The 27644-nt window shown below is 36.1% G+C and overlaps 1 long non-coding RNA gene across 3 annotated transcripts; it reads right to left on the reverse strand.

Moving 5' to 3' along the window:
- Nucleotides 1-394: 394 nt before the first annotated feature.
- LOC122023636 lies at nt 395-12296 on the reverse strand. Of its 3 annotated transcripts, none has more exons than XR_006123172.1 (5): nt 11804-12296; nt 11600-11695; nt 11090-11186; nt 1936-2139; nt 395-1814 (listed from the first exon to the last, which is right to left on the reverse strand). It is a non-coding gene; the product is annotated as an uncharacterized LOC122023636 (long non-coding RNA). The 3 variants fall into 3 exon arrangements; XR_006123171.1 differs by having other exon boundaries at nt 1936-4029; XR_006123173.1 differs by lacking the exon at nt 1936-2139.
- Between the last annotated feature and the right edge of the window lie 15348 nt (nt 12297-27644).

The following is a 27644-nucleotide window of genomic DNA, read 5'->3' on the forward strand; positions in this document are numbered from 1 at the left end:
TTAGTATTTCATATGATGGCTGCTCTTTGCAAGAAATGTCTAAATCCTTGAGTTGTTAATGGCATTACAAAGGAAGATATTGTGCAAGGATTCTCATAAACAAGGTTTAAAATGGCATTTGAAGTTGAGGTTTCAATCCTCAGCCAGATTTACAAGTGTGCAGGTCTCATCGCAAAACAAACAAATATGCTGCAGAATCCCAACAGTCACAGAGGCTTAGAAGTTTCATTGTGAAAGCCTAGGCCTCATGCTAGTTCATGATCATCAAAAAATTTGATGATTAGCATAAACCTTAACTTCATAGTGGCACATGGAAAGAAAAGCTCCGAGCTCTCAGATTGTATTAATGATCTCAAACTTGGTCAATATAGCTTGATAAATCATACCCATCCTGACAAACACATAAAGATGTTAAATGGAATAAGAACAAGTATTCTTCCTTGTGATTCATTCCTTATGAATATTGTTGTAAACACAATATCGCATAGTAGATTAGTAGCTACCCAAATTTGTAAAGCTTAATCAGACACTGAAATGAGGAGGTAGAACTTGATAGACTTTGAAGTTTTACTCGAGCAGCCAAATTCTATTAGAGCGTGCAACTGCATCCATTTTAAACCCAGTTGACCACGATCAGGATCGACAAGAAAATTGATGGATTCACTTAAATACGATGATCTGAAGAGTGGAGCTAGTAAGAAAATAGATCAATCACACATGTATGGGAGATTTAGTGGGCAAGTTACAAACTGTATATATGGAATGAATTCTGCACACCAGAAGCTTCAAGTTTTAAGTTTTGAATGAACACATAAAATCAATCTAAAAGCAGATAAAAGAGAACAAACTGTTTCATTATGTAAGCAAAATAGTCCTTTTGTACCGAACAAATTTATCTAATCATCTCAAGTGATGACTTGTATGCCTCAACTCATGATCAGTGTACACTAAAAAACCAAGAGCAGACTATTAGTATGCCTCAACTCATGATCAGTGTACACTAAAAAACCAAGAGCAGACTATCAGGAAGAACCAACATAGATATGGTGGCACATGAAGTAGACCGTTATTTTTTATTAAAAGCACATGGGTGAACTAAAATATATAGAGGATCTATGATTTTCAGAAAAACGTCATAAATCTAATCAATATTTTGAAAGAAAAAAAAAAGCACAATCCTTGTAAAAAGGATTCTCAATCTATTTGATCGACAAAAGGAAGGAAGACATCCAAATACTGACAACTGATACATAAATGACAGTAGGATGGAAATTCAAAGAACAACGTGGCTATGAAATCGATCCAATCAGATATAATTGGGAACGCATGGAATAATAATAACAGGAAATAAATTTTTAAAATGCATAACTTCATTAATCACTTGCTCAGAAAGCTTGTTGACAGTGACAACCCGCCCGAAAAATTTGCCACCAATTGTCCTTTGTGAACAAAAAAGAATACATAAGGATTCATCTCAAGTGTACCTTTTCACATATATAAAATAGATGTACTACAGGAACCATCTCGCCTAATAAAACATGAATACTACGTGAGCTACATCCATGTACTACAGGTACCTTCTCTTCTAATAAAACATGAATAGTACGTGAGCTGGACAAAAGTTGGAAATAATATCAGAGCAGAAAAGGTAGTACTATGTTTCCTATTTCATAAACTAACTCCACTCGTGTGACCTTGGGAATCATCTCTATCTCTATGGTTAAGAGAGCATCAAAGAAGACCATGATGACAAGCACTTGCTATCAAAAATATTGAAACCTTTTCAATTCTTCCTCCGAGTTAATTTGCATTCACTGGTCACAATACACAAGCAGTCCATACTTTAGTTAATAAACTTGGGTGCAAAAATTTAAGCTTGGATTAACAAAAACATATTGTATGCCACAACTATGCTAAGAAGGGCGTCATACATACTCCTGGTCAACTTTATGTTTTCCATTAATTGTAGGGATGATGCAGCATGTTTCTATTGACTTGCACAGTGCTCTCAATTGTTTGGACTATAATCTGTCTATTACTCCAACACTTCTATCCCCATTTGTTCACTGATTTTTCCATATTAGATTATGAGGTCGAAACTCGATGTATTCGAGTATGTCTTCCTCCATACTTTGGTCACTGCACGAATGACTAGTAGTCAATAGTTTAATATTTAACCAATCCACGTTACAATAAATCACATGAGAGAATTTATCCCCCGTTCTCAATCCATTACATAAGGTAACACAATAGTTAAATTTAGAGGATCGTGGAGCCTAATCAAATTAGAAATTTCGTTAATCATCACATGATTATATTTAACCAATCGGATCAAGGTTGTAATAAATTTAGAAAAAAAAAGTAATTTAAATAAGATATCTGACTAGACGTTTATATAATAGCAGATTTTGACCTAGTGAATCATCTTCTTATTGCAAACATGATAGCCAAAATAATTTATTTGATTTGTATAGTTTAGAATATGACCTAAGATGAAATCTTGAAACAACATTGTTGTCTTTAAGTTGCTTTGAATAGGACAAAGCTTTAATCTACTTCAGAAAAGATGATGTAAACAATAACCATTTTACCATGAAAAAGAAGGTAGATCTTTGTTATACATGCAGAGAATGATGCTTATCTAGTAAAACGGTTAATAGTGAAGGTAGAGTATGATCCTTGTAGAGTATCATAAGCGACAATATCTATTAGTTGAGATCAAATAACATGACCAAATAGAAGAATTAATTCATTTTAGTTCCATGTGAGGCTAAACTTGACGTCATAAACTCCCTACTTAAAACTTGGCATCCTTGTCGAAGCACAAGTTAAATTACCACTCTAACACCATAAGTGCATTTAAATTTAACATGTATATCTGGCAACAACTCTATATATTAAAAAGAGAAAATTAACTCATTAACTTTTCCAAAATATTTAATTCCCATAATTCCGACATCTAAGCCTTAACAACCCCTCGTTATTCCTTAATTTTTCATATGCATCACCTTCATATAATATAATAGACTAAATGTAAGACACAAATTAATGTTACTTTTTATCGGTATTTTACTTAACTGCATATTCAGGTTTCGGGATTTATCATTTCACGTATCTAACTTTCATAATATCAAAATCATGCAATGCATTCTCATTATACCCTCCTTGAAATAATTACATAGGTTTGCGTGTTTATATTTTTTTTCTCTATCTATTTAAAAATTTATCACTCTCAATTTATGAAGTACCTGAAATTAACACAATTCAAAATTAATATACTCCTGAAAATTTCCTTAATGTATCTATGCCCTCAAATTTGAATTAGATGATGTAAATTGAGAGTAGTTAAATTTTAAATTGGTAAAAGCTTGATAAAATTTATCACAACAAGCTTATTAGAAGACGTAAAATAATGATACTTACTAACTAACATCACCAATGGATTCCTAGGACTACTCATTCAAAAAATATTAAACTTTTAAATTTTCAAATAGCGTAGGTCCATCAACAAATTTCATACCTATAGAACCTTGAATCACTTCAAACCAAAATCTACTATAAGTTTTCTTAATGTATCTATGCCCTTAGATTTAAATTAGACCGCATAAATTGAGAGCGGATAATTTTTAAACTTGTAAACGCTTAATAAAATTTGTCATGAGCTTATTATATGGTGTAAAACAATGATACTTACTAAACAACACCATCAATTGGTTCCTAGGACTCTCTTGATTCAAAAAATATCAAACTTTTGAATTTTCGAATAGTGTAGGTCCAACAATAGTTTTATTCAAAATTGGCCGATAAGCTTAGAGAACTCCAAATCACTTTAAACCAAAACCAATGTACTCTTGGAAGCCTCCTTAATGTATATGTGTCCTCGAATCTAGGTCCTCCCTCATGCGCCAGTCACTATTCCAAAGGCTAGTAGTCACCCGTGATTTACCTCATTCGTGTTGGCCTTGAGACGGATGGCGGGGGCACCGAGGACGAGTGTAATCGCCTTTTTGCCACCATGTGTCCTCGAATCTAAATTTGACAGCATAATTTGAGAGCAATAAATTTTTGAATGGATAGAATAAAAATTTAGAGACTTGCATAATTATTTCATGAAAGAATAAAGGGTATAATGGGAATGGGCTACATGATTTTGGTATTATGAAAGTTAGATATGCGAAATGAGAAATATCAAAACCTGCATGCATGATGAAGGTATTGGTATTCTCACAATTTTATTCATAATACCAGAAAGTAGAAATGCATAACAATAGCATTTTATTGATTAGTGATTATTAAATAATATGATATAATTACATTATAGCAATATATTAGTTAATATTTAGTTCGTTGAGATAGATTCTTTCCTAAGATAGGTTCTTAATTTGTATATAAATATATCTTAGTCTTCAATAAAGTATACATATTCTCTTTATCTCAAATAACATGGTATCAAAGCTACTTCGAAATTAAGCATTTGATATTAGGGTTCCATTTCCGCCTCTTCTTCCTCTCATGTACGTGCAATGACGCTCCTTCTCACGTACGTACGAAGACACTGCTTCTCACCACAGCGCCTTCGACCCCGATGTCGGCTGAATCCCGACCCCTATGACCTAGCCTTCTTCGAGTTCATCCTTGACCCCCTCGATTCTAACAAGGCGCGCTAAGTGATCCAACCCTAAACGTCTTTCTTGTCCTCTTCGTCAATCTCAGCCTCTCCACCACCTCCTCTAGCTCTTCTTTCTCTTCCTCATCTGTCACCCTACTTTCCTCAACATGAGCAGCACCTACACACGACTGCAGATCACGTCATCCTGTGCGTCGGGCAACCACCGCCATATTGGTTTCCTAGATGCAGTTTCCTAGACATGGTTTCCTGCCCCACTTTTGACTTTTTTTTTCTGAGCCTCCGCGTGCTAGCAACCAATGCTGATATTAGTTCGGTCTTCCTTCTTGCGCGTGTGGGTTTGTCTGTACTTGTCATATTCTTCTCTTATTTGACTTCCTTTAGAATAAGATTTTATGATTGAAAATAAGTCTTCTATTGTGACAGATGTGGTGACTGTGATGTCTAAAATCACAGACTGTAAGTTAAATGGTTAGAACTATTTTGATTGGAGTAAGATTGTTTGTCTTTATCTACGAAGTATTGACAAAGATGGTCATTTAACTAATGATCCTCCTCAAGACGATTTGAAGCAGACATGGCTTAGAGAAGATGCTCACTTGTTCCTTCAAATTCAAAATTGTATTGATACTGAGGTGGTAATTGGTTTGATCAATTACTGTGAATTTGTTAAAAAAAACTGGTGGATTATTTAAAATTTTTGTCCTTTGGAAAAGGGAATCTCTTATGCATGTATGAGATTTGTAAAGCATTTTACAGTGTAGAAAAACAAGATTAGCCTCTGATTAATTATTTTATAACGTTCAAGAAGACACGAGGAACTTAATATGATGCTACCCTTTAACCTTGATGTGAAGGTTCAACAACGTTAACGAGAGAAAATGACTATCACAACTTCCTCGCTAGTTTATCTCTTGACTTTGTGTCTGCTAAGTCACAAGTTCTCTTAGGTTCTGAGGTCTCCTCTTTACAAGATGTATTAAGTCATGTTCTCTGTACATAAAGTAATGCACTCGTTCCGTTTAGTGGTGGTTTGGTAAGTCACAATACTAATTATGTGCTTGGAAGATAAGATCAACTAGTTGGAAACAAAGGAGATGACTCACAGGACTTTGAAACTCGAACGCCCAATTTGGTTGGTATTATGTACAACTACTGTCATAAGCCAGGTCATACAAAGTTTGAGTGTAAAAAGCTTCAGTACAAAAATAAAAAAAAACACTTAGCTCATATTACGTCCACTAATGATGTCTCTGATAAATCAATCCTTATCTTTGTAGATAAATTTGCCAAGTTCTCAAAATATCAGGAATCACTCAAGTCTTCATCTCCCTTTGTCATCGATGTTGCTGATTTAGGTAAACAAAACAAATGTCTTCTTTCATCATCCTCCAAATGAGTCATGGATTCTGGTGCTACGGATCATATAACAGGTAATACTAATTTCTTTTCTATTTTTCAGTCCAAAGCTGACACTCCTATCGTTACTTTAGTTGATGGTTCTTCATCTTGTGTTTGTTGATATGACACCTAATTTATCCTTTAATTTGCTCTATGTCAGTCAACTAACTCATAATCTTAACGGTTGCATCTCATTTTTTTCTAATCATTGCTTATTTTAGAATCTTTTGATGAAGAAAAAAATTGGTAAAGGATATAAGTCTAGAGGCCTCTACATTCTTAACATACCGCTTTAAAATTCTTTTGCTTGCTCGAGTGCCACATCTCCTTTCGAAGCTCATTGTAGGTTTGGGCATGCATCTTTCCCTTTGCTCAAAAAGCTTTGTCCATAATATGGTAAGGTGTCTTCATTAGATTGAGAGTCTTATCAGTTTACAAAACATCACCGTTTTAGTTTAAGTCCTAAAATAAATAAATGTGCTACTATTCCTTTTGAATTAGTCTTCCTTTTGAATTAGTTTAAAACTAGGACATTTGGTAGCACCTGTGTTGTTCAGGATGTTCGCCCGCATGTCACTAAATTAGATTCTAAGTCTTTAAAATGCATCTTCCTTGTTTATTCTCGTCTTCAGAAAAGTTTATGTTATTATCCCAGTATTAACAAATATCTTGTTTCAATTGATCTTACCTTCTTAGAAGACACCTTATTTCCCATCCTCACATACTTTGACTCATCAAAGAGAGGATGATGATTTGTTGATGTATTCTATCACAACCTCCTCACTCGTCCCGGAATCGGCTCCTGTAAAGCTAGAGATAACAATTTTCCCCGAGGGTTCAGGGCCCCCCGGGGAAAACCTGCAACGGGGACGGGGATCCCCGATTTAATTGGGGATGGGGACGGGTTCGGGGATTTTTTTGAGGATGGGGCGAGTTCGGGGCGAGTATGGAGATATTGTCCCCAACCCCGAAAATAATAATAATAATAATAATAATAATATTATTATTATTATTATTATTATTATTATTATTATTATTATTATTATTGATATTAATTTTTTAAAAAAAATATTAATAATAAATTTATTATTAATAATATAAAATTAATTTGGGGATGGAAGCAGAGATGAGGGCGGGGATGGGGATTTGATCCCAGTGGTTCGGTTTAGAGACTCCCCAAATCCGAAAAAGTGAGGATGGGGGTAGGGATGAAATTCAGGGGAGGGGATGGAGATGTCAAACTAGTCCCCGTCCCACCCCCGCCCCATTGCCATCCCTAGTCAAGCCTCCTATTATTCAAATCTACTCCAAACGTCAACCTCTTGATTCATATTCTGCACCTACTACTTCATCATCAGATGCAGTCCCAATCAATGATCTTCATATTACGTTATGCAAAGGTAAACGCTGATGTATTTATCTTACTTCTTTTGTTTTTTTATAATGGCTTATCACCTTTCTCTTATTCTTTTATTGTTTCACTTGATGGAGACTCTATCTCTATTTATAAAATTGTCCATGAGGTCATATCTCATCCTAATTAGAAAGATGCAATGATAAAGGAGATGTAAAGTCAATTCGGATGGGTCATTTGTTAGATAAAAGCTCGTCTTATTGTTAAGGGTTATACTCAGACCTATGGTGTGAATTATTCTGACACTTTTTCTCTCGTTGCAAAGTTAACATCTACTTGATTATTTATGTCAATGGTCACTACTCATCATTAGCCTTTATATCAACTTGATATCAAGAATATATGAAGACTTTGTATATCAAGAGTATACAAAGTTAGCATCTGTTTGTATTATTTGGAACAAAGTTTACGTGCTTGGTTTAAAAAGTTTAGTCAGGTTATTAGAAATTTTGGTATGATGAGCAGAAACTGGTATCATTCTGTTAGTTGTGTATGTTGATGATATTGTTATCACTGAAAGTGATAATATAGGAATCTCATCTCTTAAATCTTTCATTCATACTCAGTTTCACATGAAAGACTTGGGGTGCTAAAGTATTTCTTGGGTGTTAAAGTTACGAGAAGTAAAAAAGATATATTTCTATCTCAGAGAAAATATATCCTCGACGAAAAAATTGGGTGCAAAGCCTTGTAGTACTCCAATGACTCAAAACATGCGCCTCACAGGAGATAGAACACTATTTAAACATCCTGAGAGATATCGAAGGTTAGTTGAGAAATGAATTATCTTACCATGGCTTATCTAAATATTACATATTTAATTAGTATTGTCAATCAATTTATGTCATCTCCAACAGTTCATCATTGGATAACATTAGAGTAAATTTTATATTTTTTTAATGAAGCACCCAGACGGGGTATCGTATATGCAAATCATAGGCACACTCATATTGAATGTTTTTCAAATACAGATTGTGCATGTTCTTAAATGGATAGAAGATCTACTTCAGTTTATTGCATCTTTGTTGGAGGAAATTTAGTCTCCTGGAAGAGTAAGAAGCAAAATATTATGTCATGATCTAGTGTAGAGTTAAAATGTAGGACTATGGCATAGTCTGTGTATGAGATAATATGGATATATCTATTATAGAGCGAAATAAGACTAAAATTTTAGTACTAGCAAAACTGTAGGGTGATAGCCAAACTGCCCTTCATATTGAATCAAATTCTGTGTGTTCCATGAGCGAACTAAACATATTAAAATTGATTGTCATTTTGTTCGTGAGAAAATTCAATAAGGCTTGATCTTTACAGGATATGTGAACATTGGAGAACAACTAAGGGACATCTTCATAAAAGTTTTAAATGAGGTTCAGGTTGATTATCTTTGTAGCAAATTATGCATGATTAATGTCTATGATCCTAACTTGAAGGGAAGTATTATATATATATATATATATATATATATATATATATATATATATATATATATATATATATATATATTAATTAATATATATGTCAATTATTAAGTTATCAATTAGCCTAATTATAGTTTCCTAAGATAGATTCTTTTCTAAGATATATTTCTAATTTATATATAAATATGCCTCACTCTTCAATAAAATATACCTATTCTTTTTATCACAAATAACAATAACAATTATAAAATACCAGTTATATCAATACTCTGCCATTTTTTATATGAATTTACCTGACCTTTCTCCTTCCCCTTATTATTCACAAAAGACCAATCAAATTTAAAATAACAGATATTATCTAGCATTCCACATAGATTAGAATTACAATAGGTATTTTTTGTATCCTGCCCACATAGTTCATATTCTTGATTTTTTGTTATCAATCTCTAAGTTTGATCTTCCTCCCCAATTTGGCATTATCTATTGTACACATAAATTTTGTAGCAACGTGTAGTTAAAAACAATACCATCTGAACTCATTAAGTACCAGGTAATATTTGTTTCACATTTATATTTTACACAAAATAAAAGTGTGACAACTAAAAGTAAACAAGCAACACCATTTTGATACTTGGTTAAATAAGAAAAAGGACTGAAAGCTGAAGTGGAGGCTAGCAAGGATAAAAGAGAAACTAATCATTGTACAAGGGGTGATGATATATAAACCAGTGTCAACATTGACTCCTGTGCATCATTAGCCACAATAACACTACTAGATACTTATACAGCAATTTTAATGTTTTTATATATAGATACATGTGTGAGTGTGATTACAAACCAATGGGCGATGATATATAAACCAATGTAAAAATGAGTTCATGTATGTGTTATCATATCCTTGATATTCATTATAATTGAAGGAAATGAAGCCTCTCCTACCCAAAATACATGATAGCTATATATATTGCTATTTATCAATTAACTTATCATTCACATGAGCGTCATTAGTTCCTTTTGTTTCCAGATTATGTTAAGTATTATAGCCTTGCACATGAGAAAAATAAAATAAAAATCAATGTATCTACTCAGCATATTGGTTTTATGTTATGCAAAATGGAATAATTAGAGATAGGATAACTAAATAGAAAAGATGGAAAGTATTCCCAGCATTACGGCACATGAAAAAGGTACCTAATTATGAATTGAAGAATAGAAACTCTGTGATACTCTTTTTTATAAAGTTATTGATTTGTTTTAAGCTCTTCAATAATGTTGTCCAGTAACTAACTTGGTTTTTTTCCCCTCTTCCTAATTCAGATTCATTTTTGTGTCCTTGATTGAAGGTAGAATTATATATAGCCTTCTGGAAATGCCAAGAAGCCTAAACAAACATCACAAGGATTCAAAATAATAATAAAGCAATAATAGAGAAGGAATAACTGTTCAGGTTAAAAATAAATATGGGAGAAGATTTTATCCTCAACATCAGATAAATTTAGTAGCTGCATTCCTACTAATAAACCAAAACCAAATTAATATATCCTGTGACTGAAGAAGTTAAGATAACCATAAAATTAACAATGATTTTATCATTGTCTCATTCTACTATTTCCAATTGCCCATAAACGATATCCCCACACTCAGTAAGGCATATATGACTAACTGAATAAATCCGGCAATGATTTTTCAAGGTATAAATCCCCCTCTAACCTCTTCAAATGTCTTTCTATAATGGTGTTAGCATTAGCAGAATAATTTTTTTTTTTTTTAAAAAAAAAGCTTTACTAGCTATATGAATCTCATTGTATGTATAATTAAACTTATTGTTCTATAATTATTTCCATACACCTTCCATCTTACTATGACCATATAAGCAATTTTCTTATCTAATAAATCATTCATCATTGTACTGGACTTTCGTGAAGCATAAGAGGGACTCAAGCCAATAAGGGTCCTCTAAAGACTACTTGCAGTTTGATTAATTAACGAATATTTCTACCTTAATCATGTTCCATATTTAGGTCCGAAACACAGTTCTTGGATCTTCCATATAAACCATTCAAAGAGACTCTACCTAGTTAGCTCACTTTTTTCATCATAATTATCTTGTTATATATACATACATTCTCAACAAAAAGCCACAAATTTCAATCTTAAAGTCAAACCTGGAAGATCTAGTAAAATACAACAAACGGTATCACGACATAAAAAAGGACAAGTAGTTACCTTAAGCGACAGAAGCTTTCCACCAAACTTGTTCTGGGAGAATGATCACAGCCCAAGCTGCCGTGCACTTGCTCTCGCCAGATCTCACTCAACTTGACTGCAGAAACCATCAATTTTAGGAAAGATAACCGGGCCTAAATCAAGAAAAAACATCGAATCCAGTAACAAAGCACTGGAAAAAATAAACAGGAAAAAAAAATCATTTTGATGGAAGATAACTGAACAAAAATCAAGAAATAACATCAGAAGCAGGCAACAAAGCACTGGAAATAAAAAAGAAATGTGATTTTGATGGAAAGAGAAAGACGATGAAAGAGGGAAAATCGCGCAATACACTTTTAGTGAACAGAAGAGGAAGAAACCTCAAGGAAAGAAGACGAAGAAAGCTTGAGGAAATAAGAGGAAGAAAGAGGGAGAAGAAAACTAATCCAAATAAACAGTGACACCTGTTAAATCCGGACAATGTACAGGAGGAGGATACAGAGAGCTGACTCAGATAGGTAGGCGTACCTCCCCGTCTTCTACCATCCAATTCCGTTCCCCAACGCAAAGTACCTTCGTCTCAAAAGTCACGTACGCGTCCAACTCCAATCCATGAGAAATATTCTGTTTTTCATTTTTATTCTTCAGTTTAACTCGTCAAGATTACTATTTTGTACGAAGTTTTGTTTTAAAAATGGAAGAAAAATAAAACAAATTGATCCACTGCCCTACCTCGGAAACCCATCCAGAGACCAGCCTCCTCTCCAGATCAACAGTGGCCGACATGAGATAAGCACAACCGCACGCATTTCCATCGCATCGAGATGATGCCCTGCACCCTGCTCTTTCCCACTTCTCCCCGCTGCTTCACCGATCCGAAGAGGGGGAAACAAAGACGCATCCTTGATTAGTTTCTGCGGCCCGCACAGGGAGATGGAGATGACAGAGAGAGGAGTGAGCACGCCACAGCGACGGCACCGCCGCCGATGCCCTCCCCGCCGTGTGCTCACTCTCTTCTGTCAACCCTAATCTCGTCCCCGGCCGACCGCCTCGATCCCCCAACAACAAACACAACCACAACAGATCGAATCAAACGATGAGCACAGAGAAGGAGTACAGGAAGAGTAAGGGAAGAATCCATGACCGTGAGAGAGAAATCCACCGCCTCGTACTGGCTGCTTCGGATTCTAGGGCAAGGCTAAACGCATTCTCTCCTCGTCCTTTTATCGGCGAGCGAATAATTTTTTGTAAAATAAATATATAAACTTAATTTCGGGAAAATAATATAAATAATAATAATAATCATAATAATCATAATTCTTATTCGTCCTTGTTCGTTATAATTACGTGGAAGAAGACGACGACGAGAGAAGAGGGACGAAGAAGTAAAAAAAAAAAAGAGTAAGGATTGCTGACGCTGTCGACCGTCCGTTGGCCGGGATTCGCATGGCGTACGTCTCCGAACCGTACGATCAGGATGCCCCCACCTTGGAACTGGCGACGCGCGCCTTCGCTGTGTACCCGCATGTCTATCTCCAAGCTCTACGTCCGGGCCCCGTTGTTTGTAAGGTTGGTTAAGGCCGCCAGACGACTGTACCCGTTATCGTACCTCGCAATTACAAATAACCCCTCTACATCCTCCCGTCGTCTGTAAGGCTTTCTCATGCGATGGAGCATTTAACATTGGATTCCCAAAGGTATAATTCAGAATATTTTATTAGTGTTACAAAAATCTCTAATATTTTAGTTTATTTCAAAAAATATTTGATGATAATTTACAAGAATAAAATAGTTATTTTGATATTAGAGAAAGAGAACTAAAAAAATTAAGTGCATTTTAACATTAGTAAAACTTGGAAGTGCATTTTAAACAACTGTTAATTAAAATTTTGATTTTAAAATACATATTAATTATGAATATTTATATAGAAGTATTTTTTTTCAATGTAATTTTTTATATAAAAAAAATTAGAAAAAATTATCAATAAATCTTAAAATTATTTTTAATGTGAAAGAAAAAAAAGATATTGACGTAATTCTATTTTAGATTTTACCATAATTAGTTAGTAAAAGATTTATATTCTTAATAAATTAGTAATAATCTAAATAATTGAAAATAGATGAAGTATGTGAAACAAAATTAAAAAAATTCTGGTGGTTTAGTCAATTTAAATGGCTTGATTTTGACACTTGCCCTATTAATTTGTTAAATGATCATTTTGCCTAACTGTTGGAAGGGCAATGTGTTGATTGTACACTTCAAAGTTAACAAGAAATTAATGTGATGGTAGAAAATATTTAACAAAAAAAAACTCATTGTAGGCACTTAATGATGATGTAAATATTCAAGAAGAAAAATTAAAATAAAAACGGGTTTCTCCTAACATATTTCTCATGTTTTTTTCTAATGGGAATGTCTAGCTCAAAGCAACCACCAAAAGGCGCACCATCTACAAGCAAGCAATCTTCCCCGCATATTGACATATCAATTTTTAACGGATACAAAATATTTTATTAAATACTTAACTATTTTACTATAGGACCCATAATACTAAATCATTAGGATGAATAATATCATCTTTTCAGCAATCAGGTAGCATCATCGAGGACATATAGCTCACACTAGTTTATTTCTGAAACTTGACCAGCCCGGCATGCATATTTTCTTTTGTTTAGTTGAGTGGATAAGGAACCAAACTGACACACTTGAAGATTAAGTGGATGCCTCCTGGACTGCAAAGAGCTTTTAAAATAGACACTTTACCTTACCTTTCATTCTCATAAGCCATGAGAAGAGAATAAAATTCTGCTAGCTTATCTAATATTATTATTTTAATGACAACATTTAAAAGTTAAGAATATGCACGCAATTCACAACCAAAGCCACTAATTAAATACAAAAAGAAAATCGAACTCAAAATCAATAGAATATAAAAAAGCAAGGGTATGAACAGATCTTATAAACCTTGTGACAAGAATATATAGATATATACATTAATGCTGCTTACAAGACATTATTAAGATATATAATTCAAGAAGTTTAGCTAGCTAGCAACATTACACTGCCTTATCTGATTAAAAAAGAAAAATAGTTTGATCTATTAGAAGAAGAAGAAGAAAGTGGACTTGGTTTCACAAAATAGGTAGTGCGAATGCTTCAGGGTTGGTTGAGTAGCTTCTAACACCATGAAGACTTCTTTGAGCAAGAAAAAGACAGTTGGCTTATTTAGAAAGCACTAAGAATTGCTATTAGAAAGAGGAAAAGTTTAACTTGCGCTGTCCTGCTCTTACCCCCCAAAAAAAACAAATTCTAATACCAGAACCAACCTTTTAATTGAAATCCAAAAGAACCAATCATAAGTGGAAAATGTTGAATGGAAGGTGAATTGGATGCTATAATTGAGCTAAAACATCTGCAACAATAGGATGTGAAGAAAAGAAAGAGCTTTCCATTTCTTGACCTGAACAATGAGTTAGCAAGTAGTCCTCCCCTGCCAGTGCCAACTCCTATTCAAGACTCAGAGATCATTGGAAGTCAGGTTTGATTTTGATTTCCCAGGAAAGTCAAACAATTTCTCTCATCATCATTGAAGCCATTGCAACCAGAGAAACTTGAGCCAAGCATCGCTAAGAAAAAGAAATGCAAGCAATTCTTCGTAGTGGCCACAATAGAAGAAATCAAAATGGTACAATCAGTTCAGCTGTAATATTTCAACAGGCCGCCCAGTGTCAATTGTTGCCGCAGAGCAATTGCCTAAACTTTGTTAAACTCCATTTTCCATGTTAAATTTCAGCAACTGAGGAAATAATTAACTAGTCATGACGTGATAGCAGCTCGGGTATATTACTTGAAAAGATTGAATGAAATTTCACTCTTGTAGTTGCACAATCTATATATGCTTGGTAATGTTCAGCTGGTTGGCACGATGAAATCATGGATCTTGTATCATGAGAGTTCAATGCCAAAAAATTGGTACTAGTAGTAAATTTCTTCTTCCTAAACTGGTTCCCAATCATCAATTCAATGGCATAACACCCCTCGGGATAGAAAGGACTGCTATCATTGTGAGTATATATGTAGATCATTATAAACGCTTCTTCCAGGCTGAATCTCTGAACATGAACAGAGAAATGCCCCCTACACGATCTGATCAGATATACATAAGCACTCAGTGTTGGATCGTGAGCACGTGGGGAGGGTGAATCACATTTTATTTTATTTTTTAACTTTTCTTTTTTATTTTAAAAAGTGAGTACCCGGCAGAATTAAAATATAAAAGCAAAAGGTCAAAACGCATGTATGCAAACGATTTATTTAGTTCGGAGCCTTCGACGATTTCTACTTTAAGATCTAGATAGGTCCTCGATCTATCGATGGATAATTTACTAAAGACCTCTTCCGAAACCGCCGGAAGAGGCAATTAGTACAAAAGAAATAGGACAAATGTAATACGCTACACTTTATTTTTCAACAAAAAATTAATTACAGAATTTAAATTACCGTTACCCAACACTTTTTGAGGATGATCGGCTTAGGTTCAGTGTTGGTTGGCTCCTCAGCAGTAGTCGGACGCAACAACATCGTAGCAGATCAACAGCAGGAAGTCAGAGCAGAGGGAATTTCAATCGGACACGTAGAAGCTTGTAGAATAGTTGATACTGAAGCCTTGGTTGAGCAGCTCCTTTATAGAGTGTGGAAGGCGTCTTCCATAGCGTTGAAAGCGCCTTCAATGCGTAAAATATGATCCCGAATGCTCTCCTTTTATCATCGACGAAGTCTAATTTTATTCGATGGAAGACGTCTTCCATGAACAATACTCAAGGCACCTTCAAAGCTCTTGAAGGTGCCTCGGGTACAGTTCACCTGAGGCACTTTGTGTTCCTTTTACCCTGCAAAATGTGTTACTCTAACACTAAAATATCAAACCTGTAAAACAAAGTTAACACAATAATAATTAATTCATGTCATTCCAGGACCAGAAACTAGTCAAGGTTCAGTTTAAGAATCCAAAATGAACCTAAACTGAACCAACGCCTAAAGTCCAAACTTGGATTTGTCCTCACCGGAACTCTCTCCTGTAGTGACTTACCTTCACTTATCAACTTACAGTCTTTTGACTAGTCTCTTGACCCACTAGATCTTCATGCCAGTTGTCAGGTCCGTAGACCCAACTGGATTTCGGCCAATTGTCAGGTCCCGCAGACCCAACCGGACTTCTCACCAGATATCAGGTCATCCCTTTGACCTATCTGAACTTCGTACCAACTATTGGGTTCTCAGACCTAGTTGGGTTTTATCCTGGTGTCAGGCTCCCTAGACCAGTTAATCCCTGCACGCTCGGTAAAATCATTAGATTACAAAAACACCTAACTTAACTCACTTGTCATTCATCAAAATCTGAGTTAGACCGTCTATACAAATTGCACTAACAATCCCCCCCCCCTTTTTATACAATAATAATCTGGGTTAAAGTTAAGAAAACAAGTACATAAAAATATAGTTAGAGAAAAACAATGCATAGAATAACTTGATCTACATAAGTCTATAATTATTCTTTTTCTAACTTAATCCCCTACTCTCTCCCTTTGACATTCATAAAAAAAAATAGAATGCATAAACAAAGCAAGTAAGAAAATTTTCTAAGTGTGTAAAAAACAAACTTACTGGTTTATTATAGGGAGAAGTTAAGAAAAAATTCCAATATATTTTGAAAAAGATTTCAAAATTTTTAGATAGATTCAAAACTTTGAAAATTGAATTTTACAAAACTAAATTATGAAAGAAGTTTAGAAACCAGTTTTCAAGATAGTTTTCAAAACATGTTTTTTTAAAAAATTGTTGCAAGAATTTTGTAAAACATTTTAAAGTGTTTTCAAAGTGAGGGAATAATTTTTGCAAGAGTTTTCTATAATTTTTAAAAACTTTTCAAAGTGTTTTCAAAAATATTTTTCAAAATATTTTGAAACAATTTCAAGATACTTGCATTTGATTTTTTAAAATAGATATTTAAAAAATGTAGGAATTTATGCAAAGCAAGTTTTGAAAGTATTTTGTAAAATATTTTTCATAAACATTAAGTAAAGTTTATTTTTTCAATGTAACTTTTGAAAATAAATTTTCCAACGCAAATTTTGAAATATCTAGCCAAAATATTTTTTAAAAAAATGAGTAAGTTTCAAAATCCTCTTTGTTTATTTTTCAAAAAATAGTAAGAAAGGAAATAATTAAATCATTTTGAAAATAATTTTCAAATATCCTCCCCCTGAACTTGACAAAAAAAAAATTATTTAAAAGTCATCCTTAAATGTCTAACCATTAGTTACTAACTTGCTATCAGAAAACAGCAATGTTCACTTGATTAGTCAAGTTAAATACTAATGTCTAGTTAAAATTTGTTAAAAAATGACTACTTAACTTGATCAATGTACTGTTGTATTTATTGCTCAGACTTATGTTGATGCACTAATAAAAGCATCTGAAGTTCAGGCAAAAGGCCTACCCATCTCACGATATTCTAATTTTTTGAATACACAATCAAGTTAGACCTAATGTGTTTGTAAGATGCTCATTACCTATATCTATAGAATCATGCTTTCTAAGGGATTGTTCTATACTAAGGCTAAAATAAATTTTTAAATACTAGGGAAATAGGATTTTTTAGAAAACATAAGTACAAAATTTTCCTAGAATTTGCAAACAATTTGAAAATTATTTTGAGGAAAAAAACATATCTTACTCTAAAAAGAAATTTCCTAGATTATCCAAATAAAGTGGTTAAAAAAATAGCTGAATATATAGATCAAGTCAACCGGATACACAATATATATATGTAAGTGCGCCGAATACAATCAAGTCTCGTCATCATCAGCACATGGAGGTGGGGGTTGATCAGGCACTCGTAAAGCCCAAAGTATTGACTGCATCTGTAGGTTTAGCTGCCAAAATTCGATGGTCATCTCCTCCCAGAGAGACGTAAATCCGGTGGACATCTCCCCTTGGAGAGAAGTGAACTCCTCCGAGATTGACTGCTGGACCTATGCAGAAGACTCCTCAAGTCTAGCAAGCCGGTCCTCTACGGACAGCGAAGTCGAGGGCTAGGTCGAGGTCGGAAGAGGTCCAACGAGCTCCTCCATCATAAATGCTAGCATCTTCTCCCCCTCAGCCGGAATGATAGGTGACATATGTGTTGGAACCCCAAGGTTATTTTGGTATGATCAACAAGTTAAGTTAGGTCCTGTGTATTTTTAACCTTGTGTCTAAGTGTGCAGGAGCTTAGGAGCACAGGTAGTCGAGTGGAAAACACAGCTAGTGAGAAGGACGGCACGCGGTGCGTCTGAGGGACGAGGCACTGCGGAAGAGTACACCGGCGGACGAGAAGGAAGCGTGCAGTGGTTCCGAGGGACGAAAGCGGAGCGGAAGACTGCTCGAGGAGCAAGAGACGCAGCTAGCGAGAAGGGCGGCATGCGGTGCGTCCGAGGGACGAAGACTACGGATGAGTACACCGACGAACGAGAAGGAAACACGCGGCGATTCCGAGGGACGAGAAGTCGGAGCGGAAGCCCACTCGAGAAGACCGGAAGTTGAGTTCGGGTGAGCCCTTTTCCGGATGGCTGAGATCACCCAAGCGAACGGATCCGGAGTTGAAGACCCAGACCGAGGTGACCAGAGTCGGAGCAGAGGACCCGGACAAAAAAAGTCAACTTTTAGTTGACTTTTGGGTCCGGGGCGCCTGGAGCTGACCGGGGCACCCGGACCCCTCCGGGGTGCCCGGAATGTACCGGGGCGCCTGGAGTTGACTTTTTCTCAAGATCGAGCTTTGATTGGATCTGAACGTTGGAGGATAAAATTTATCCCCCCCAGGGTGCCCGGAACCCTTAGGGCGCCCCGACCAAGGCTATAAATATAGTCTTGGTCCAGAAGCTTTTCAACAACTCAGAGCAATTCATTTCCAACGCTTGTACGCTTCAGTTTTAGATTAGCTTCTTTGTTTTCCGCTTTCACTGCTATAAGAGGCTTCTCCGCTCGAAGGAGATACTAGTGCGACATTCCTTGGATTAACAACCTCCTTGGTTGTAACCAAGTAAAAATATCTTGTGCCTCTTTCTTTAGTTTCTGTTCAATTTATTTTATGCAAGTGTTTTGTCGAAAGTTCGAGAAGGGTGTTTTTTTTTTTAATTTTAGGGCTATTCAACCCCTCTTCTAGCCGGCCCAACGGTCCTACAAGTGGTGTCAGAGCCAAGGCGCTTCAGGAGGACTAACCGCCAATCAAAGCAAACATAATGGTCGGACCAAGCATCCACCCGTTGAAATACGAAGGGATTTCGCTACCTGGAAAAAACTGATGCAGGTATTTTTCACAACAGATTTTGAATTAATTTTAACAATGGAACTTGGCTTTGTAGCTCTAGAGGGCAAGGAAAAAAGTCAATGGATAAAAAAGGAGCAGGCTGAATACGTGGCGAATGACAAAGTAAAATATCATCTGCTAAGCGTTCTTCCGCCTCAAGAAGTCAACGGGATCGGGAACTACGACTCGGCAAAGGAACTTTGGGAGAAGTTCCTCGAGTTGCACGAAGGAACGTCTGAAGCCAAACTCGCCAGAAGAGATCTACTTCGCAATCAGCTCACCAGTCTGCGACTTGGGGAAGACGAGACAGTTGCGCATCTGCACTCAAGAATCAAAGAGATCATCACCGGACTGTCGAATCTCGGAGAAAAGGTATGTAATCAAGATTCACTAAGATACGTGTTAAATTCATTTCCGAAAAATTCAAAATGGGTATCACTAGTAGATGCCTTTTACATTTCAAAAGGCTTAGAAAAAATTTCATTAGAAGAATTTTTCTCGACTTTTGAAGTGCACGAATCAAGATGTGCAAGTTCGAAGGAGCCCAAGAACAACGTCGCCCTCAAAGCTTCAAGAGACGAACCTGAGTCGGAATCTTCTCTCGATGATGAGGAAATGGTAATGATGGTAAGAAGATTCAATAAACTTTGTAAATCTAGATCTACTAACCATCCGTAGGGGAAAAAGAAAAGGACGATCCGCTACTACCACTGCGACGAAGAAGGGCACGTCAAGGACAACTGCCCCAAGCTGAAGAATAAGGACAAGGAGAAGGGTAAGAAGTCTATCTAAAAGCGAAAGACCCTAAAAGCGACGTGGGACGATACGTCGTCGGAGTCGGAAGTCGAGGCATTCTCCGGACTTGCTCTAATGGCAAGTCATCAAGACGACGACTGCGAGTCAAGCTCTTCTGAAATGAGTATCGGGAGCATCGATGAAGGGGGAGCCACGTCGGAAGAAAGCAACAGTTCAGGGGGAGAAACGGACAACGAGATCGATAAGGTAAGTGAGATACGATCACTTCCTCCTGATAAACTCTTTAAGTTTATTAAACTATTAACAAAAGACTGTTGCAAATTATTAAAGGAGATTAAAATTTTAAAAATAATTTTGGCTAAATCTTGTCCCTTAGAAGAATTAGACAAATCAAAATTAGAAAATGAGAAATTGAAATCAGAAAATAAAGATCTGAAAATTCAAGTAGATAATTTGAAAAATCATGCATGCTCATCTAATTTTAGAAAATTTAAAAATTTAAATTGATATTATAGATATCACCAGGGACAAATTAGGTATATTTCAAGAAAATATGTACCTAAGAAATATTTAGTTAATCTAGTAGGCTGGAACCTATATTGGGTTCTTAAATCTTGCTTACTCTAAATTTTAAACGAAATTAGCGCTTTCAGTGAGAAAATTAGACATTGAATTTCTTTATAAGGCTTTGTCTAAGGAAGTGGTTGTTGCTCCAATAACCAAGAAGGCCTAGTGCCTCGCCACGACCTGGAAGCCAAAATAATGAAATAAATATTTAATTAACTTTCTCTCAAAGCATTAAAATTAGAATTAATTAATACTTTTAAAGTTTTTCAAACATTTTTTTTTTCCAAAATATTTTTTCCTTAGAAAAATTCTCTTTTATACTTAGAAAAATTTTCAGAAGATTTTTTTTTTGCCTAAGTTAAAAGTTGTTCTGAAATTAAAAATTTCTGCTTAAGTTTTTTTATTTTTAAAAAAAAATTTAAAAAAATGTTTTTGCAAAGCTGTTTAAGTTAGAATTTTTTCTTATAATTTCATTTAGAAAATTTACTTAAAATTTTTTTTACATAGACTTTTTATTATTGCAAAAATTTTTAAGGATCTCAAAATTTTCTAAGTTTTTACCCTTAGATTTTTTCTTAGAACCTCATTTTTTATGTGATCAAAGGGGAAGAAGGATGTCTAGAGGGAGGTAGGTCAAAATTTAACTTGTTTTATTTTTTCACTTAATTGCAAATTTAGGTAAGTTTATTTTATGTCTATTTTTACCCTAACTTAACTTGGGTTGCTCACACCAAAAAGGGGGAGATTGTCGGAACCCCAAGGTTGTTTTGATATGATCAACAAGTTAAGTTAGGTGCTGTATGTTTCTAACCTTGTGTCTAAGTGTGCAGGAGCTTAGGAGCACAAGTAGTCAAGTGGAAGATGCAGCTAGCGAGAAGGATGACACACGGTGCGTCCGAGGGACGAGGTGCTGCGGAAGAGTATACCGGCGGACGAAAAGGAACCGTGCGGTGGTTCCGAGGGACGAAAGCGGAGCAGAAGACTACTCGAGGAGCAAGAGACGCAGCTAGTGAGAAGGACGGCACGCAGTGCGTCTGAGGGGCGAAGACTGCGGATGAGTATGCCAGCGGATGAGAAGGAAACACGCGGCGATTCCGAGGGACGAGAAGTCGGAGCGGAAGCCCACTCGAGAAGACCGGAAGTTGGGTTCGGGTGAGCCCTTTTCCGGATGGTCAAGATCACCCAAGCGAGTGGATTCGGAGTTGAAGACCCGGACCGAGGCGACCAGAGCCGGAGCAGAGGACCCAGACTGACTTTTGGGCCGGGGGTGCCTGGAGCTGACCGGGGCGGGCGCCCGGACCCCTCCGGGGCGTTCGGAATGTACCGGGGTGCCCGGAGTTGACTTTTTCCCAAGATCGAGCTTTGACTCGATCTGAACGTTGGGGGATAAAATTTATCCCCCCCAGGGCGCCCCGACCAAGACTATAAATATAGCCTTGGTCCAGAAGCTTTTCAACAACTCAGAGCAATTCATTTCCAACGCTTGTACACTTCAGTTTTAGATTAGCTTCTTTATTTTGCGCTTTCACTGCTGTAAGAGGCTTCTCCGCCCGAAGGAGATACTAGTGCGACATTCCTTGGATTAACAACCTCCTTGGTTGTAACCAAGTAAAAATATCTTGTGCCTCTTTCTTTAGTTTCTGTTCAATTTATTTTATGCAAGTGTTTTGTTGAAAGTTAGAGAAGGGTGTTTTTTTTTTTAATTTTAGGGCTATTCAACCCCCCTTCTAGCCGACCCAACGGTCCTACAATATGTTGGGATATTCCCGATGCGGTATGTACTAAAACACATTTCGTAAACATGCGCAATGAAAAATAAAATAATAATAATTCCTAAATTATTACATCACATGCATACAAGGATACAATATGTCAAACATGATCGCGTAATTAAATTTTTACGAAAAATAAATTTCTGCTAGGTGTACCTTACAGATGACCTGTAACGAGAAGGGCATCAACCGTAGCAACGTTGTTGAACCTCGCCTCTATTTGTATCCACACCGAGCTCCTCAAGACAACTCCTTGAGTACAAACCTCTCTTTCGGAAGTTACTAGCCACGAGTAAAGAAGAGGGATTAAGAGGAAGAGAAGCACACAAGGGAGAGTTTTCTCCCTTGTGGTGGTCACAGCAACAAGGGGAAAGGCGGCGACAAAGAGAGAGGGGAGAGGGAGAGCAGAAGAGAAATTGGTTTAAGATTTTCTAAAAACCTTACAAGTCAATTAATGATCTTATGTGTATAATTTTCTCTCAATCATATCAATATATAGCCCTCATTAATGAGTTAGATTAGAAAGCTCAAATCCAACTCATTATCCCTTAACAAAAAATTAGTCCATTAACCCCTTGGTTTGGTTCACAACTAAATTGAGTTAATTCATGACTAATTCATAATTAAACCAAATATGCTCCAACTCTTCTATAAGAGATGTGACTCATCCGTGCTTCCATTATGATAAATATTCTCATATTTATTTTTTGGATGGTCCAACCAAAAATTTATCTCTTAATCTAAGAATCATTTTCTTTAACTTATTTTACGTCTTTTAGAGACTCGTCAGTGTGTGTGACTCAATAGATTCGCAGTTTATCTTGGTCGTCCATAATTAACTACTTAATTATAGAAAGATCATGAGTAGCACCTAATAGTACATCATGAACCCCAATTAGTCGAAAAATTATAGTTGATCTTAGAATTAATTCTAAACCCTTCAGTAGATATAGTGAGTCGTGTTTTGTTCCTTTCACTCGTCTTATACTCACTTAGTTCAGGATATGGTCTATATGTCTTATCCCCACTAGGCTGACTACGTCACACTTAGCCCAAGTAATACTTCCTCATTCTGCATATTCAAATTACTCATACATGTGTACAAGAGTCTTGCACTCTTAACATGTGATGCTTTGGCCAAAGACTTTGAGTAATAATCCTAACGAGTGGTCATAGGGAATACATCTCCTCACAAGGAGCGGTGAATCCTCTGTGGGTTATCCAAATACCTTCGGTACTTCAACTTATACCCAATAATTTTGGATCCACATCTCAATGAGATGCTTACTTAAGATATCAAAGTATAAGTCTTCATGACCAAGATAACTTGTATATATACCTCAAGTCGAAGGAAACTTGCACTCGTGCTGCAGTAAGAACTTTACAGACATATCTATATATATGTAGAGAACCATATGAAGGCTTACAGCGAGTCACTCCAATGAACTAGTTACCATAACCAGCATCCACGTTTAACTCTCGACATCCCAATATCTCTAGCTAGTGAGAAAACATCTGCTTGGCCGAACCAAGGAGTATAACCGTGCTAGTCTTACAGAATTGATGGTGTCCGAATGCATCAATTCGACAACTAGGAAAATTTTAATATATTCATAATTGTACATGTAGAGATAATCACTAGTTGCGATCCAATCACAAATTCTCTCATGTTATGAATTATATTACAGATATTCAGTAAATTAGTTTAAGACAATCAAACATATAATATGCACTCAAATAGTGAATATATACTTATCAAATAAATAGAAAAATCGTAAGATGATTGCCTTAGGACATCCCTCAAATTCTAATAGCATATCCTCGGCCTTGTCTGGAATGTCTAGCTGCGGTCCCACTCTCCAAGACAGTCACCCTGAGTGGTGACATCTATATACACTAATGCAAGCTGATGCTGACTAATCTCATCATATGGGTTAAGGAAAGTGGACATACCCTGAGTCATATCTACCCCTATGGTCGAAAATATGAAAGTCAGAATGTGATAGTAGGGCATATGAACTTGTCGCCTAGTGATGAGACTGGATGCATGGATGACATTCTGAAACATGTGTAATGCAATGTTGATGTCTATACGCTGACATAGTGCATAAAAGAAGAAAGAGTGGGAGGGTGATAACCATGATTTTGTTACATTATTTTAATTCATAATGCATGTTTTTAATGATTTAATCATAGCTTAAACTTATGTTTACTCTACATTTCATAAATTACATGTGATCTTGGACCTAATTACAAATTAGCCTATTATCATGGTATTTGATGATAATATTTGATTATTATTTTGTAGACATCAAAAGGGTCATGGACCCGATCAGATCAGACCACATTTGGGCTCAAATCCAGGGCTAAACAAGTCGATCAAGCTTTGGATTGATTTGGACCGTTCATTGAAGATCAGAGAGATCTGAGTCATCCATCAAGAATCTAGTCCATCCGACCTAATGAGGAGCAGATCTCGTCCGTTGATGAAGATCCAGAGGTTTTGATCCAGATCTGAGTTCATCCAACCGTTGATCAAGCCCCGAGCAATCTGAACCGTCTGATCAGTTTTGAGGAGGATTTAAACCCGCGAGAAGCTACAGTGCACTTGGGCTCGGCATGTTCGCAATTTTTGCTACAATTCTTCTTCTTCTTCGTCGCGACGCCGAAGCTCTCATTCCACTTCCAGATCTGAAAACCTAATTCCTTCGTCGTCGGCGAGCTGTCTATGATCCAGCCACCAGCAATTCAAGGGACAGAGCGCGATGCAGTGGGCGTTCCCTGATCATCATTTTGTTGTCCGTGAGCTTCATCCTGGCTAAGATTTGTGGGTGTTCCCCGATCTGAGCTGTTGTCATGCTCACTGGAGGATTTGAGGGTGTTCCCTGGTTCTTCAGAGTGCATCCGTCTTCATTTCCACCTCGCGTCTCTAGATTCAGCAAGATGTGTTATGTTCTTCGACGGCTGGTGATTTCAGGTGAATCTAAGCTAACTAGGGTGTTCTCTATAGCTTTGGACTTCTCCTGAATGTGCTGGGGATTCAGTGGTTAGCCGATGATTGCCGGAAGGGTGTTCCCAGAGGCAGATCTGTGTTTTGGCAAAGAGGAGGAGTTTGTTTCGGGTTTGGATTATGAAATGTCATTAGGTTTTGTTTTCCTTGTTTTTTATCTTTGAATTATGCTTGAACTTGCTCAGATCTGATGATCTGATTACCGAGTTTTGCAATTCAGATTTTGTTTCAGTTTTGATACTTGTTTTCTTTGATTGTTTGCAATTCAAATCATGTTTAGCTACTAACCTAGTTTACAATTACAGTCATATTTTCTGCAATTCCTTTATATTTAAGTCTTTAATTCAGATCTTTGTTCTATGCATCAGATTTGTTGTGACTGTGATGAAGTTTAAATGAGAATGTTTCATTAGAGATTTTCCTTGTATACCTCTATTAAACATTGTTGAATAGGTTGAGATTAAAGATTTGTTGGTTTAGATTGATTGTTCAAGTTGATTACAATTATGAATTGGATGCTTCATCTGTTCAATATTATTGTGTTTATGCTTTTGAGATTGATTGTTGATTGTAATTGAGAATAGAAGATGTGGTGATTGAGTTTAGGTTGGAACTTGATTGTGATGGTGATTAAATGTTAGGTTCGGTTCTTGAAATTATGATGAGATTTTGAATGTAATGGTTACTGTATTATGAATTGTAGAGATAGGGATTAAATCATTTGGATCAATGATGCATTAGAGGTATAATTCAATGTAAGAATTTAATTTGAATCGAATCTAGAGTATTCACACAACTCACTAGTTAACCTTGGAAAACTATGACTTGGGACTCCTTACTACACGGGTTATTTTAGTTTATGTGAGTTTTAATCTTTATCAATTTGGGGTGTCTTATGATATGCAAAAAGGTTAACACCAGAGGATCACATTATCGCAACATCGCGAGATGTGATCGACAAAATACACGTGGTCAAAACTCTATACAGGACATAGTCTAGGACCTTAAGAGAGAGACCTGAAGTCAGTCACAGTAGTAACTCTCTCCTCCTAAAAAAAGTACATATAAAGAGTATCCAATGTAATATGGAAGTAGGGCTCGCGAAATGACAAACCCCTACTAAGATAACACAAAAAGGGCATGCAGATCTCCTAAATCCTAAACTATCATACAATCGAGTGGGTGAGAACCTAAAGTCCTTACCACCTACTCTGGTGGAATATATCATGTCATCGATCTTAATTAGGTTATTATAAAATTGGGCACATAAGTCTAAATTTACTGAATGACTACAGTAAACTAACATATCTAACTAATAATAGTTTATAACTTCCATAATAGGGGCACAGTATCGAGTAAAGAACGACCTACTGAGAAACCTAGATTTTAATGCAATATATGGTCGCTCTAGGAAATCAAACCTAAGTCACTCAGTAAGAAATCTAGTATAGGTAGAGGGGGCATTGCTCAAACTAGGCTAGGATGGAATAATGTTCCGTCGTTTCCTAAAATAGTTTATATATATATACAAATATTCAAGAAAAAGCATGAAAAATAAGAAGAACAACTAGATAGATTGAGTTAGAGGGTACCTAGGAGATATTATTGGTGTTGGCGCAGCGGGGCCGACAATAGGAGGTGAATTGCTTGTAAAATGAGATGCATTTCTCGATCTTTCAACTTAGATTAGTGGCAACAATATAATTATAAAAATTAAATTAAACAACTATAAAATGAAAGAAGAGACACAATATTTACTTGGTTACAACCTAGGTGGTTGTTAATCTAAGACAAATGAAAAGCTCTTAAAAGTCTCCTTCGATGAAGGCGAAGAAGCCTCTTACACTCATTGAATGCTCAGATAGTTGCTAGGAAATGAATACAAGAGTTGATCATTAATTCCTAGGTCCAGGAATCTTTTTATAATCCTTGGAAAAACTTATCCGAGGCTGGAAGGCGCCTCCAACAAGCTGGAAGGCGCCTCCAGCAAGGTCAGAAAGGATAAAACTTTATCCTTCGCCAACGATAGTTTTTGCCCAGTCGAAGGCGCCTTCAAGTGATTGAAAGCGCCTTCCATAAAAGGTTGAAGGCACCTTCAATAGCTTAAAGGCGCCTTCCAC

The sequence above is a fragment of the Zingiber officinale genome, chromosome 9B (assembly GCF_018446385.1).
Source record: "Zingiber officinale cultivar Zhangliang chromosome 9B, Zo_v1.1, whole genome shotgun sequence".
Taxonomy (NCBI): domain Eukaryota; kingdom Viridiplantae; phylum Streptophyta; class Magnoliopsida; order Zingiberales; family Zingiberaceae; genus Zingiber; species Zingiber officinale.